Below are 14,651 nucleotides of genomic sequence, written 5' to 3' on the forward strand. Positions count from 1 at the left end.
GGACTGGGATCAGTGATGAAAACGTGAAACCGCACGGAGCCTCAGAGAGGCTTTAAAGGACCAGACTGCGCTTTTTAAACTTCTCTGCCCTCTACGGGTTTTTTCTTTCTTTGTGTGTGTGTGTGTGTGTGTGTGTGTGTGTGTGTGTGTGTGTGTGTGTGTGTGTGTGTGAGAGAGAGAGAGAGAGTGTGTGTGTGTGTGTTTTAAGCACCCACTCTCTCTCTCTCTCTCTCTCTCTCTCTCTCTCACACACACACACACATGTTGGGTAAGCATATCTTGTGGGGACATCTAATTGACATCATGCTTTCCCTAGCTCCTTACCCTAACCCTAACCCTAAAAAATGAATGCCTAGCCCTTATCCTAAACCTAACCATAACCCAGTTGTAATCCTGTCACTAAAACCACATTCTGAGTCTCAAAAATGCCTTCAAACTTGTGGGGACCAGGGTTTTGGTCCCCGTAAGGGCTGTCAGTCCCCACAAGTATAGTAAACTTCCAATTTTTGGTCCCCAAAAAGATATGAATACAGGTTCGGAGACAGACACACACACGCTTAAAGTTAATGTAAATCAGCTGAATCTGATTCTTTCTTTCTGGATTTTGTTGTCAGTTTAATGAGTTATTATTCCGAACACTTGTTTGCTTGTTTGGATGTTAATTTGATCTGCAGTGGATCCTTTGAAGCTCTTAAAGAACATCTAAGAGTTTAATCTCAGCTGACAGTCAAGTCACTGCAGTTTGTCTCAGCTGGTTTCAGATTAGTGAGACTTTCTGAACGCTTCACAGTCACTACAGAATGTAAAAAGTCTGTTTTTACTCGGTAAATCTAAAGTGCAGTTAGCTGGTAATAAGGCGACTTGTGGATGTGGGACCACTTTTTGAGGTGTGGTTCACTGGCTGATGCTTTATTCTGACAGGTTTTTGGTCACATTTCAGTGGATAAAGTCAGCGATTCCTAAGTTTCTGCAGGGGAGCCTGCAGAGTAATCACAGCTGTTCTTCACATCTGTAAAGTTCAACAATCCGAAGTGTCCGAATACTTCTTGTTTCAGGATTAAGTTCATGTTTTCTCATTCAGGTTTATTTATTTTAGGAGGAAATTAGTGTTCCGTGTAAATGTTTGATTTTCTGGATTGGACACCGAGCCTTACGATGGTCCTCGTGCACACCTGCGTATGTGTCTGTGATTCATTCATTTATGTGATGAGGCAGAGGAACAGAAACGTGTTTTAAAATTTTGAAAAGTCGCATCCTGTAACGTGACACTGAAGACGTTAATGAACGTTTGATGACACGCGGAGCAGAAAACATCCTGCAGACTTCCTGAGGTTAAAGGATGTTTTACATCTGCTCTCCTCAAAATAGACAAGCATGCCACTAACTTTCACTACGCGATAACCCTTTATATCAGTGCTGTTTGGACCATTGTTGTACTGTTTTTACACACATCCTGTCCTTCAGTAGACCCCAGTGTGGTCATCTAACTTCTTATAATTTTGTCATTTATCATAAGGTTTGTTTGTTTGTTTTTTTAATTTTAGTTGAGTTTAGTTTCCTTTGTTTCCAGAATGGCTTTACTCCTTACACTTGTTGTTTACACATGTTTCGTTTCTGTAGAAGTTTTTCTCTTTTTCTTCTTATTTTTATTATATGGGGGTATTTTTCAGGGAAAGGGGTTTCAGAAGTGGTATTACAACACAGTCACAGCAGTTTGCGCAGGCAGCTGACTCACAGTCATGTCGACATTCAGAGTAAACATGTGTACCACAGCTGTCTCATGCTGGTTCTGTTGACAAATGAACATGGACCAAACCAAAAACCATTTCCTTTTTTTAAACAATTTTTTTATTAGAGTTTAGTTGGTTTGCAAGCACACTATATGAATTTACATTACAATGCACCAACTACACTTGGGCCCATCCTTCAAGCGTACTTCAGTTGTCCGTGTTCGTAACCAAGTATAATCCAGACTTGAGTGTTGCGTCTGTGAAACCAAGTCATTGCTTGTTTATGTGTCGCGTGCCAGCTGTGACATCACCTCGTCAACATTTGTCCTGGTCCTTGAGATGGACCAACCTCGCTGCTGCGCTGGTACATGTGTAGAAGATGTCAAAACAGGAAGCAAAGCTATCTCACAGGTTTTTTTCCAGAAAGTCTTTTGAAGCTTTTGCAGCATCTCTGTATAATCTGACAAACTCCGAGCTTCCTGTAGAAATGTTTATATAAATAACAGCAAAACAAAGATGATCATACAGCAGTTATGAAGGTGACAAGGGTCAGCATATATACCAGGTGTTACACTGCACTCTCATTGCTAATGGTTTATGATTAACAAGTTATTAGATGAACACATCTTCTTTTGCATCCTTTCTGGCTCCAACAATGAACATAATTTACAAAATAAACTTCCTGTTTCATTCCGGACGACCTGAAACTAGTGATCGAGCTCCTGAGAACAAAGTTTGCACGGGTAAAGCAGCAGAGACAACAAAGAAAAGTCTCTACAAAAGCAACTTTATTTCAAACAGGAGCTTGACTTCTGTGACCTGCCAGACGCCCAGTGAGCTTATTTTACATGAAGTGAGCTGAAAATCATTTTCCTCAGTTCATCTAAAATAAATCTCCCCAAATAGGTTGACTGTATGCTGACATCAACTTTGGTAAAGACACACAGGCTAAGAACAAGACTGCGTTTATTCAAGTATAACCACCATTAGTTTCATTTTTTTTCATAGCCACAGGGTTTTGAATTTCTTAAACAATCACTAAAAGCTTGAATCTTACAACATTTTAAGTCAACACTGATGCATGGCCTTGTCAACATTTTGGTTTTGCTGGGTATTTAAGAGTTGGGCAGAACAATGTAAAAACAAAGTAAGATATTGAGCTCTGCTGAGATCCTTTTCTGTTTCTTTTTCCTCATTCAGCCTGCTCAGATCCACTCTTCATCAGCGATGAGTGCATCTGAGAAACTGAGGGCACCCACATTCTCAAAGTAACGACTGCTCCCTCACACAGCAGCCACACCCAAAATTATAACCTGCTTTACTGTCTGTATTATTCAAAATGAGGCCCTCATTGGCTAAGTAAGCATCACGCTGTACTAAAAATGACATAAAACTATTGTTTGAATCGATTAACTCATTAGGGAAATGTTTACTACAGGCACAGGGGGGTGGGAGCTGTAGGTTGTTTTTCTCATAGACATACATATACAGCCCAAGGTCGTTTTTTTGCAACGAGAGAAGTTGCCCCCTGCTGGCCATTAAAAAGAATGCACGTTTGAGGCACTTTGCAGTTTTTATCTTTAGTCCACAGTCTGAGGTCATGCAGTAAATATCAAAGACACAAATACATAACATCACCACACTGACATCTTTAGAGACTCACGCAAAGTGTCAAAAACAATGATCATCAAACAGAAACGATGACAACAGATGCAGCAGAACTGTTCTTTCTGCAGGAGCCTACATTACCCATGATGCACCAGTGATATTTGGCTGTTAGACCGGGGTGTGTGCTGGTAGTAGCTAATGTAGCCCGAAGCAGAGTTTGTAAGCTCACTGCTTTCTAACCTCACACTGAGTTTTCAGATCAGAGAGCAAATTTACACGTCTCCGTCTGACTGTAAAACCAGCGGCAGCACTGACCAACACTTTCTCAAGACAGGAATACTGACGGTAAGCATACGGAAAAATATCTGTTTAGCTGAACGCTGACGAGCCACCACCTGCCCAAACTGTGATACAGACTGTTTTCCCTAATAGGAACAACAGAGTGAGAGAGCTAAAACAGGACTCTACAATGGAAAACACTTTATCAGATCTCATAAATCATGTGGTGACCCCCCTCTTCCTCAGGCTCTACCCTCTCCGGGTGGAGAGGCGGACCACCCAGACTCCATCACTCACACTAACCACTGTTTTCAGTTTTATGAGTCTCTTTTTAAATGGAGTTTTGTATTAAACACAGAGTCACATTCCTGGGTGAAAGCCTCAGGTGAGACACAGAAACAGAGAACCGCATTACCAACCAGACAAGAGCCAATCTGAAAGCTTTTCCTTTTGAATAATCGAGTAGCTCATGAAAGTTAATAATGTCCCTGGTTTGTTCTTTATTTCCTTTAAACGTTCACTATGTGGAGGAAACCAAATAAAAGTTAATTTACCTCTTTAGCTGTTTAACTGATCTGAGCATGTACAATCAGACTGTAAGTGGTTTTAACAGGAAGGTCCCAGCTGACCTTTAAAATGCTCAACCATTAAGACCTCCATCTCTCCTGAACATTTGGAGTTGTCTCTGGACAAAAGCGCTAAGATTCGTCTTCATCTTCTTCTGCTAATTATTAGATAAACACTACAACCATACAGGAAACCCAGATGGTGACTAATCAGAGAAGTCTTGGCAACTTTCCTCAGCTTTTAGTCTTGAAATATATGGATGTTGTAGGGCTTTCCAGCAAGGCAAAGTTTATGTTCAGGAATCATTTTATATTATAGAGTAAGAATGCCAAGAAAAAAAGTACACCCAGAAACTTATGCTTGAATGACCAGCTCTGTTCATACTGAGCTAGCTGTGAGATACCTGAGCAGATGGAGCCACCATGATGTCACCAACTCTGCAATTTGTAGCCTCTGTGCTAGCACTTTGGTCAACAACTTTTGTTTCTTGGAGTCAGAAGTGACCATATTTGGACAAGAAGGTGGTGTCCCAGTTTATTGGCTAAGTCTCGTTAGCTTTATTAAATTCTCATTTAATAGGAATGATGCAGTTTAACATAGTGCCGATACAGAGGGTGAAACTGATGTGCTGCTTAGAGAGAGTTTATAGTGCCATCCATTCAATCATCCATCTTCCTCTGCTTATCGGGGCTTTGGTAGGATCTGAGCCTATGCCAGCTGTCCTTAGGTGAGAAGCTGGGTCCACACTGGTTTCCATTGCAAACTGGTTCCATAAACTATACAGGTACAACACACAGGTTCCAGATAATTAGTGGGAAGTAAGAGACTTCCCTACAATTGTACTTATCAAAGCCAAGCACAAACCTCTGGGACGGTCTGTACCTACCACACAGTCAGCCATACCATTCGTCAGATAATCTTAAAAATGGACAAACACGTTGCCAAGTAATAAGTAAGGCTAAGTAATGTATCATTCATTCTACTCGGAGTTGTTATGTATCCGTAGACGCCAAAGCAACTTTTTTGGAATATCCTTTTCAATGCTGCAAACACTGACATTTTAACGTTGGAGCGAGCCTTAAGTGGCCATTAGTGAAAAAAACTGCAGTTTTTCACTTTGTGGCGGAAACTAATTAATTGTCAGTGAAATGAGGTTTATTGTTGTTTGCGTTGAAGTTTTTCATTGAGATGTCCTGATCAGTAGTTCTTGCTTCAGCTCCATTGTAGGTGGAAACAACATCAACATCTGCAGAAGGTTTGGCGTAGTTAAATGTACTTTAACAAACGTAGAAAATAAAACATGTAAATGTGACTTTACTTTTTTACCTGTTCAACTTATGCCTGTCCACTAATTAAGGTGGGCTAATTATTCTTATTGTTGTATGTCCATAAGCTTAAATGGGATTCACGGGATGCTCTGAGCAATTGTTTTCCAGGTCAATACCATAGCTTTCTTTGGGTATCTTCCAGTACCCAGTACCTGAAATTAATAAAATGGAGCAGGACAAATAACCAGTTATTGTACTGGACCCCTAGTAATTCAGTCCTCTCACGCTACTATATGTAATTACTTGTTTTTCGTGATAAAGTAGGAGAAAACTGCCCTCAGACTTGCACATAAGCAGCTCCACTGTTCTCTCTGTGGCACCACACAAATAGCAAACAGAGTTATAGTGTGAGAATAGCACAGCATGAATTAAGGGAAACATTAAATTGTACCAAATCTGTCATCCCATCTTCCTGGCAGAAGCTCTGCATTTATTTATATATTTAGTGTGATGTATGATTAGAGCTGTAGCTAATAGACCTGCTCTTAGCATCTATTCTCAGCTTTTACTTTGTTTTCCACTGAACTCCACCTTCAGTCAGAACACAGTCGGACAACATCCAGATCCGCTGGACCTGCTTTAACAGTCTTTAATGCGATTGTGGTTTCGCAGCTTCTTTGTAACTGAACGGAGAACAGAGAGGTGTGTTTGTGTTGGTATGCAGCAGATGTGAGCAGAGATGGAAAATAGAAAAAAAAACTTGACAAACCACAGAATGGAAAACTAAACAAGAACACGTGGACACACACACACACACACACACACACACACACACACACACACACTTGGAGTGTGTGTTTTAGGTGCGAAACACAGTCACTGTTTTGCAGGATAGGTGTCAGCGCCTGTTGGTTTCTCAACTGAAGAAACAAAACACTTAAAAGCAAAGAGACCAAAGACCACAATAACTAGCAGACCAACAACAAAGCAACCACACCAAAAAATTAAAATTAAATTAAAAAAAGCCACAATATAACAGCAACAGAGCAGTGCCAACCACCACGGCCACTGCAGACCTCGTCCCCTTTCTCTCTAAACTCTGATATATTTGTTTATTCACTGGATGCACAAATAAAACTCAAGCTGAAGTTCATCTGCAGACTGAACAGCCCAGCGTGCTGCTCCTCAACCTGCACGGGAATCAAACCAGCACCTTAACGCCACAAGGACAACTCGGCATCTGAAACCTGCATTTTACATTTCAGCTCCTCATTTAGCTGTCAGCAGGCTGAATGTGTTGCTGTAGGGCACTGCGGCAGTAAATACAAGAGTTTACAGCTGTTTGCATAAGATGGACTAAGTATGTTTGTCTTCAAAGAGAATAAAGTTGGAAATGGATGAGAGCACTGTTAACATTCTTGAAGTTTCTGTAAACACCTGACCCCGAAGGCAGCACCATGTCAGCTTCATTTTTTCAAAACTCACTTCGTGAGTCTCGAAACTGGAAAGCTCGAAAAGTGTCGTCGCTGTTTCTTGATTGTTTGCTGTGTTTGCGAGGACCCAGCAGATACTTGTGACTCCAAGTTGAGGGAAAACAGTGAAACAGTTAGGCAGTGAAATTATTTCCAGATAAGCCCTTTAATACTTTCAGAAAGCTGCTCATACAATCATCTGTCAATTCACTTTGTATACAACACAAAAAGTGCCTTAATCCTGCATTCTATGTTGTGGCCAGCAGGGGGCGAGTACTCTGAATGCAAAAAGAGGTCCCGTTATCAAAAGCTTATGAGAAAATGACCCTGCGTTCGTTTAATTTATGACCTCAGGAAACACTGCCCTGCTGAGTTTATGGTCTCAGTCACTAGTTTTATGTCTTATTTAATGCTGCATAAATTTCTTTTGCTAAATTATGACCTTATTTTGCATAAAAATCATCAGTAAGTTTAAGTTTAAGGAAACCTTGACTGAACAGTCGGGACAAGCGTTCAGTGTGCTCCGTTTCTCAGTCGGAGCCAGTTGAAAAGTGGGTCTGAGCAGTATAACAAAAGAAGAGCAGAAGAAGATCTCAGTATCGTGTTTCTCTGCGTTCTGAAATGCCCGGGAAAACCAACATGTTGACAAGGCGATGCATCAGTGTCTACTTAGAATTGTGTTACACTGAGACAGACACTTTGGTATTTAGTGAATGGTTTGAGAAATTCAAATCCTTGTGGCTATGAAAAAATGAAACTAATGTTGGTTATACTTAAATAAACCCAGTGTTTCTCTTGCTGTGCTGACACAGAGACACATCGTTATCAAACCTCATTAATGCCTCAGCAATCAAAGAAAGAAACTGAACTTTAAATGTCAGAAAACATACTGCTCTGCTTGATGAAGCTTGTTTTAGACCGAGTGAAGAAAGCAGTTTGACCAATAAATACATTCATTAGGATTTGAAAAGATTCTTGAGCTGTACCATCTTGTTTTCCAGGGGTCCTGGAATGAAAAGCATTCAAGCTGCTTTTAAAATGAAGAGAACTTTCTTTCTGTGTCTGCAGCCTCAGCGTGACTCATTTTGTTAACCTCCTGGTTTTCAGACAGACTGGCTGATGATCCTGCCCTCTCTCACCTATCACCTGTCCTGCAGGCAATCACCTGGCAGTCAGTGCTTGGGGTCAAGCCATAAACCAGCCAGTTATCAGTCATCATCTTCTTCACTGTGGCTACAATAAAGAAATAAACAAAAAAAGAAAATGCCTACAGACAAAACCCTGGGCACCAGCGACTCCATTGCCTGGAACAATAAAGTTTCCTGTAATAGTGCAGTTGTAAAACCACAAAAAAACTCCTGAGGTGTTCTACTATTGACCTCTATCAGTCAGGTCAAAGGTCATAGAAAAAAAGAGTGTAATACGTGTTTTAGCGAGATGTCTGCCGGTGATAAATCTTTTCTTCTTCTCACTGTTTGTCTTAGAAAAAAAGAAGAAATGAAGGAAAGGTCATTACATTAATTTTCCACCCTTATCTTCACAGTGCAAACATCTACAGTGTGTTTGATCTGACCTTTCACAGTGTTTCTTCTTCACATGTGTTTACATTGTAGACTGTATATAATAACTAATGGTCTGGCTAAACAACAGGACCATTAGTTTTTGGCTTTTTTTTGAAATGTCAGCTTTAGCATGTTGTTTCAATATTTGGGTGAGAAGCTCGCTAAACAAACTGTACTCAACACAAATGCCTGATAATTAATGCTGAGTAACAAACTACTGGCTATTTGTTGGTCCAGCTGTCAGTGAAAGAATCCTGTATAACTCAAAGCGTTAATAACATTTACATGAGAGCATTATATTAAAATGACGCTGTGCAGCTATTATGAACTGGTAAATTACCTCTACCAGGCTGTAAAGTCAGACATTTTAACATGGGAGTCTACAGGGACTGACTCACTGGAGACAGCCTAAAGTGGCCGCTCAACAAACTGCACTTTTTTTTGCACTTCTTTGTTGCCTTCAGCCTGCTTATTGGAACGCAAACAACAATCGTTATCATGTCATGAAATACGTTTTATTTTTATTTTTTAAATTGAGACTAGACAGTGGAGAGAAGGCAGGAAAGCTGAGCGTGAGAGAGAGGGGGAGGAAGAGATCCAGTAACCGGCCTCGGGGTGGATCTGAACCTCTGCAATATCCTTACTGCTTGACTCGGTGAGCTATACCGGCGCCACTGACAGATGTTGTTACTGAGAAATCAGGAGAGAAGAGGCTTTCAGCTTATCAAAATAAAAGCATCAGAAACCAATTCAGCTGAGAGGGCATCATTCAAAGTCCCATTAACAATGAGTTGGTTATGATGTGTAGAGCAACACTGTGACTACTATAAATGAACTTTAGCATACAAAGCAGGTCTTTCTGTGGATCCAGAATCATTAAAAGTGACATATACGGATCAATCTTCCACCAGTGTGCTTTTTGTTGTGTAAGAGTGAATTATCAGAACTGAATTGCTTTACATGAGGACAGTTTCTGAATTGATTTTTCAGCTCAGCGCGTATCATCTAAACACCTTTGGTATGCAGCGTGAATCCAGCTCTCCGTCCTCTGCTTCAGATTGATCGTTGACTGATATCAATCATGGCTTTCTGGAATGCTTGGGAATGTTGGGGAATGTGCGGCAGTGGAAAGTGGGTCAGGAATTCCAAGCTTCGCTGCTTTGCCAGAAACACGACCACCACAAATTAACCAAATTTCAACAGCGGAGGTGGAAACATTTGTGTGTGACTGACAGATTTCAGCAGGAGGAGGAGTGAAGTGGGGGGTGGGGGGCACTGACAAAGAGGAACGTGAACATACTCAGCTGCAGTGAGGACAGAAACCACCAAACAGCTGTTGGCACATACATACTGTACATACACAATGTACATACTCTTTCTCATGTGTGCTCTTCTCCAAAAACATTCCTTAGCTGACAAAGAGCTCTTTCTAAAGTCGTGTTTTAGGATTTGGTGTGCAGGAATTTCACTGTCATATAAAAAAAACCACACATTTTCACAGGACTCTATGCAGTCGTGGGAAAAATTAACAACATCCTTTTTGCTTCCAGAGGTATTAAGTGGAATTAAGAGGCAGATGCTGCTGGTCAGATGCACTTGTTTAACTGATGATCGGCAGGTGAGCATCTCTATAAATGCAGAAGTGGATGTACCAGAAATACACCCCAAGGTCGGACGAGGCAGCTCAGAGAAACTGCATATCAGACTCTACAGGCGTCAGTTAGCATTTTAAATGTTAAAGTTAATGTCAGCGCGGTTGGAGAAAGACTTGTTCAGAGTGGCTGCCACGAGAAAACCTCTTCTGTCTAAAAAGAAGTGCAGTGTTGCATCTGAAAAAAAAAAAACTCTTCTGGAACAACATCCTTTGGATAGACGAAACTAACTTAGAGATGCACAGCGCCATGCTTGGATGATATGTGCACTAATGCCACATACCAACTGTCAGCACGGTGGTGGAAGGCTGAAGATTTGGGGTTGTTTCACAGCCACAGGACCTGAACACCCTGCAGTCACTGAGTGAACCATGGACTCCTTTGTATACCAAAGTGTTTAACTTGAATAAAAAGCTCTGGCAGGATTGTAACAAGACTATGTATAAGTCAGTGCCTGCACACTTCAATGACCTGAAGCTACACGTTAAAGAAGAGTGGGCCAAAATTCCCCCACAATGATTTAAAAGACTGACAAAGTCATACAGAAAATCATTACTTGAAATTATTGCTGCTAAAGGCGGTTCTACAAACTACTCAATCATGGGGTTTACTTTTTCATATGACTGTAAGTATTCTACTTGTCTTATGAGCAGTAATTTCCTAGTACTAATTAAACTAAATAATTTTCTGTCATCCTGCAAGTACATTTATCCATCAAGATTAAGTCTGTGGACCAGTTTTGGAGATATTCAAAGAGACGTCCTAACTCTGGATGTGTGATGGACTGGTAACCTGTCCAGGGTCTAACTCACCTTTTACATGACAGCTGGAATCGACTGCAGTCCCCCTGCAACCACAAAAGCGGATGGAGGCATGTCTATATAATAGAACTACATGGCTTTGACTTGCAGTACTCAAAGTGCTAAAAGATTAACAAATTAAAAAAATAATACTTGCTGAGCAGTAACATTTCTTCCCAGAAATTATTGCTTAATTCCTAAAAAAATGCCTGATGGACAACGTTAGCCAGCTGCACACTTCTTTTTGTTGGCGGATGTAGTCAGTAAGATCTCTGCATTTCAAAATCTCACACCAAGCAACTGACACAGAGCTCATCGAGGTAGATAAACAGCTCTACAGACCAGAGCGCATATTTGATTTTAGGGTGAACTGCCCTGTTCACTAAAACAGATGATCTGCTTTGAATTTAAGCACAATGTCCTTGAAAGCTGAGGTGAAACTTGAGCTCTTGTTTATCTGTCTCTTTGTAGGTCTGTCTCTGGTTTCTAAGGCTGGTTTCTGCAGTTTAAACTGAATTTTCTAAGACTGTCATCATCCTGCTTTCTGCCCTAATTCAGATTTTGTTTTCTCTCTAATATTTGACTTATTAGCTATGCAGTGAAAAGTGAATCAATCAGCTTGTTTCCTGTTTTATTAAGAATCAGACCTGTGTTTGTCTTCATCAGTATCAGGATCAGCGAGCGTGTTAATCTGACACCAGAAACAGGCATCAGTCCGTCCAGGAGAACATCTGACTACCCGATGAGGCAAACGCCAATCAGAAGCTCTTTGTTGTTTTTAACTGAAGTGTTCAGCAAACCGACGAGTCTCCGCTCTGTCTGATCTCCCTTAAATTCGGTGCCAATGTTTGGAGGTGTTTATGAAGTTTGCTGTGAGCTGCAGGTTTCTGTGAATGTGCAGGATGTTTCTAAGAGGCTGATTCAGTTCAAGCTGAATCAACCTCTTAACCGAAATAGCTGCATATTTAGTCTGAGTCTGCTGCAGGGCTGCTAATCTAAACTGAGCTAACAGTGCTGGGGGTGGAGAACATACCTGGGGCCCCAGTTAACCCTCACCCTGCTTTTTCCACTCAGCTCTGCACCTCCACCCCCACCCTCTGCTTTCCCTTTGTTTATTTAACTTCCTTCAGGATCTTTTCTTTTCTGCAGCTGCAGAGGTTAAGGTGGAAGAATCAATGCAGAAACAGAGCAGTGGAGATTCTGAACCAAGCAGATGATTCTCCTCCTCCTCGTCATTAGCATCATATTCATCAGTCCAGAAAAGATCCAGGGAACATTAATCACCTTCAGTTTGTGGAAAAGAAACTATGTAGGCTTCATGTTCTGGTTATTGCATCCAGATCAGACCTCAACCACAAACCAAACCACAAAACCAAACCACCACATCACCAAACTAAACTTTTCAGACCTCATCACACATTGTGTTTGTCATTTAGAAAGAAGAAGCCCTAAAAAGAGTCCCAGCAGAAAGCTTTCTCTTCGGTGGCAGACTTTGAAATACAGAAATGTCACAGCCTTGGTTCACCCAGCAGCCCAGAGTCTAAAAAAACACTTTCTGTGCTGGCTGTGAAAGATCACAACCTCCTCACTCCAACTTATGATTGAACATCACGTTTTCTGATGTGTAGTAACACCTTTAACTAACTTAATACTTTTATTAACTCTCTGATAAGGAATGAAGCCATGGGCATCAAATACTCTCTCATAATTCACACAGATGTGACAAACTGTGTGACTTTAAAAACATTATTTATATTGAATAAAATTAGAAAAAGAATGTAAAGAAATAGCAGCGTTACAGTTATGTTAATAACTGCAGGCCATGTGCTAGCTTATCAGCCCCTCACCCAGGCCTGGCTTCAGAGCGGGACCAAAGTGTCCCTATTCTGAACGACGTTTCTAGGTAGATATTTTCATCAAAGGCTTTGTTGCCTTTGGATTGAAAACATAACCTATCTCATGGGATCACTCAGGCCCACAAACTGCTCCACTGATAAGATCATGGATGCAAACAGTACTGAGCTTCCTTTGACGGGTGCCTGGGTTCACCTTTGAATTTTCGGAGGAGGTCAGAGTAGAATTTCTGTTCTCCACACTGGAAGAAGTCAGTTAAAGTGCTTCAGGTGTCTGTCTAGGATGCTTCTCGATAACATTCACTCAAGAAGAGGCGCTGGGGAAGATCCTGGAGAGACTGAATGACGTACACCTCACTATCCACCTGGAAGAGCTAAAGAGGGTGGCCGATAGTTGGAAGTATTGGCATCTTAACTTAGAATGCTGCCCCAGTGGTGGGTGGACAGATCTATGTTCCTTACTTCTGGTCAGTATAGCACAGAATATTATAATAGAAGTGGCTTCAGCACCTGGAGGTTATTTAACAGAAACAAGCGACAGTGGAGCATACGGCAACCTTTTTACTAGACGTCAGTAGAGTGCAGATTGCAGGCAACTGAATTTGGTTTTCTTGTCCCTCCATATTCAAGTGCATAATCCTAGCTACGGTGGCTGCTGTAGGACAAACAACTTTGGTTGCCGTTCATCTGTTGCCTCTGTTTACCTCAGCTGGTGACCACGTCTGTTTACTGTGGAGGAGGCTGTGAAAGGAGTCAAAGATGAGTCAAAGATGACGGCAATACTCAAGCGAGTTGTTGAGGATATCAGATTTTCTGTTGGTAAGTGCTGCTGTTATTGCCACAGTGTTAGTGAAACTGTCTTTGAAGTGGATCTAACATTGTTGGACTGACACTGAGCGAATAAAATGATGTGATGTGAGAACGTATTCAAACTTCATTGGAGGGAAAGTGTGATTTTTAGGACATTCGAGCCTAACATTAGCTGGAATAATATTAGCTTATAACCAGCAGTCGTTGTTTAGAGATGGGAGGGTCACATGTGTAATCTGCTGACAACAAGTAATTGGGAAACTATCAGGAATAAATAAGAATGTTTATGCACGTTTTCATGTGTTAGAGCCTTGACTTTGGTTCAGGAGATAAGGCTGAGGTGTGGAGGAAGAAGATGACATTTTATCCTGATACCGGTGGCGCTGTCTCTTTCCTATGTGTTTCTGGTTCTTTGGTAAACGCGACCCCTTCTCTTCTCATATCTATAGTCCGAAGGTGCAGACTTCTCTTCTCTTCTGGCTTTGGTGTACGACCATTGCATCTGATCTCGCAGAATGGCAACGTCCAGCTCAGCCATCTGAAGATGGGAGCTTCCAGAAACTGGGACTCTGTCCTATTTATTTTTAATGAATTAATTATAAGCTAATGAGATTGCATCCGTTGGTTGGAAAATGCAATTGCACGCTAATCAATAAATATTTATGAGTACAACATGTTTTTTCTATCTCAAAAAATGACTGACTGTTTCTTTAAAGAACTAACTGTGTCTCTGACATCATGGCTACACTTACATGCAAGAAGTAAAAATACATTTCCTGTAGGAAGCACAAATTGGAAGTGAGGAGGTGTTTTCGTGGTGAGCATCAATCAAACTGCAACATTATACCAGACAATATCGTGTTTCCTGCATACGCCAAACAAAGCATGGAGGAAAAGATCAGAATCCATTAATATTGTTATCAGCCTTGTTCTAATATTACTTCTCCGCTTGTACATACAGGAAAGAGCTCAAGCTGATAAATCTGCCTTTGAGCACATTCAGTCCAACTAATGAAGACATCTGAGTCCTGCAAACAAAAGCAGAGAAAA

Source organism: Pelmatolapia mariae, linkage group LG1, assembly GCF_036321145.2.
Source record: "Pelmatolapia mariae isolate MD_Pm_ZW linkage group LG1, Pm_UMD_F_2, whole genome shotgun sequence".
In the NCBI taxonomy this organism is placed as follows: Eukaryota; Metazoa; Chordata; class Actinopteri; order Cichliformes; family Cichlidae; genus Pelmatolapia; species Pelmatolapia mariae.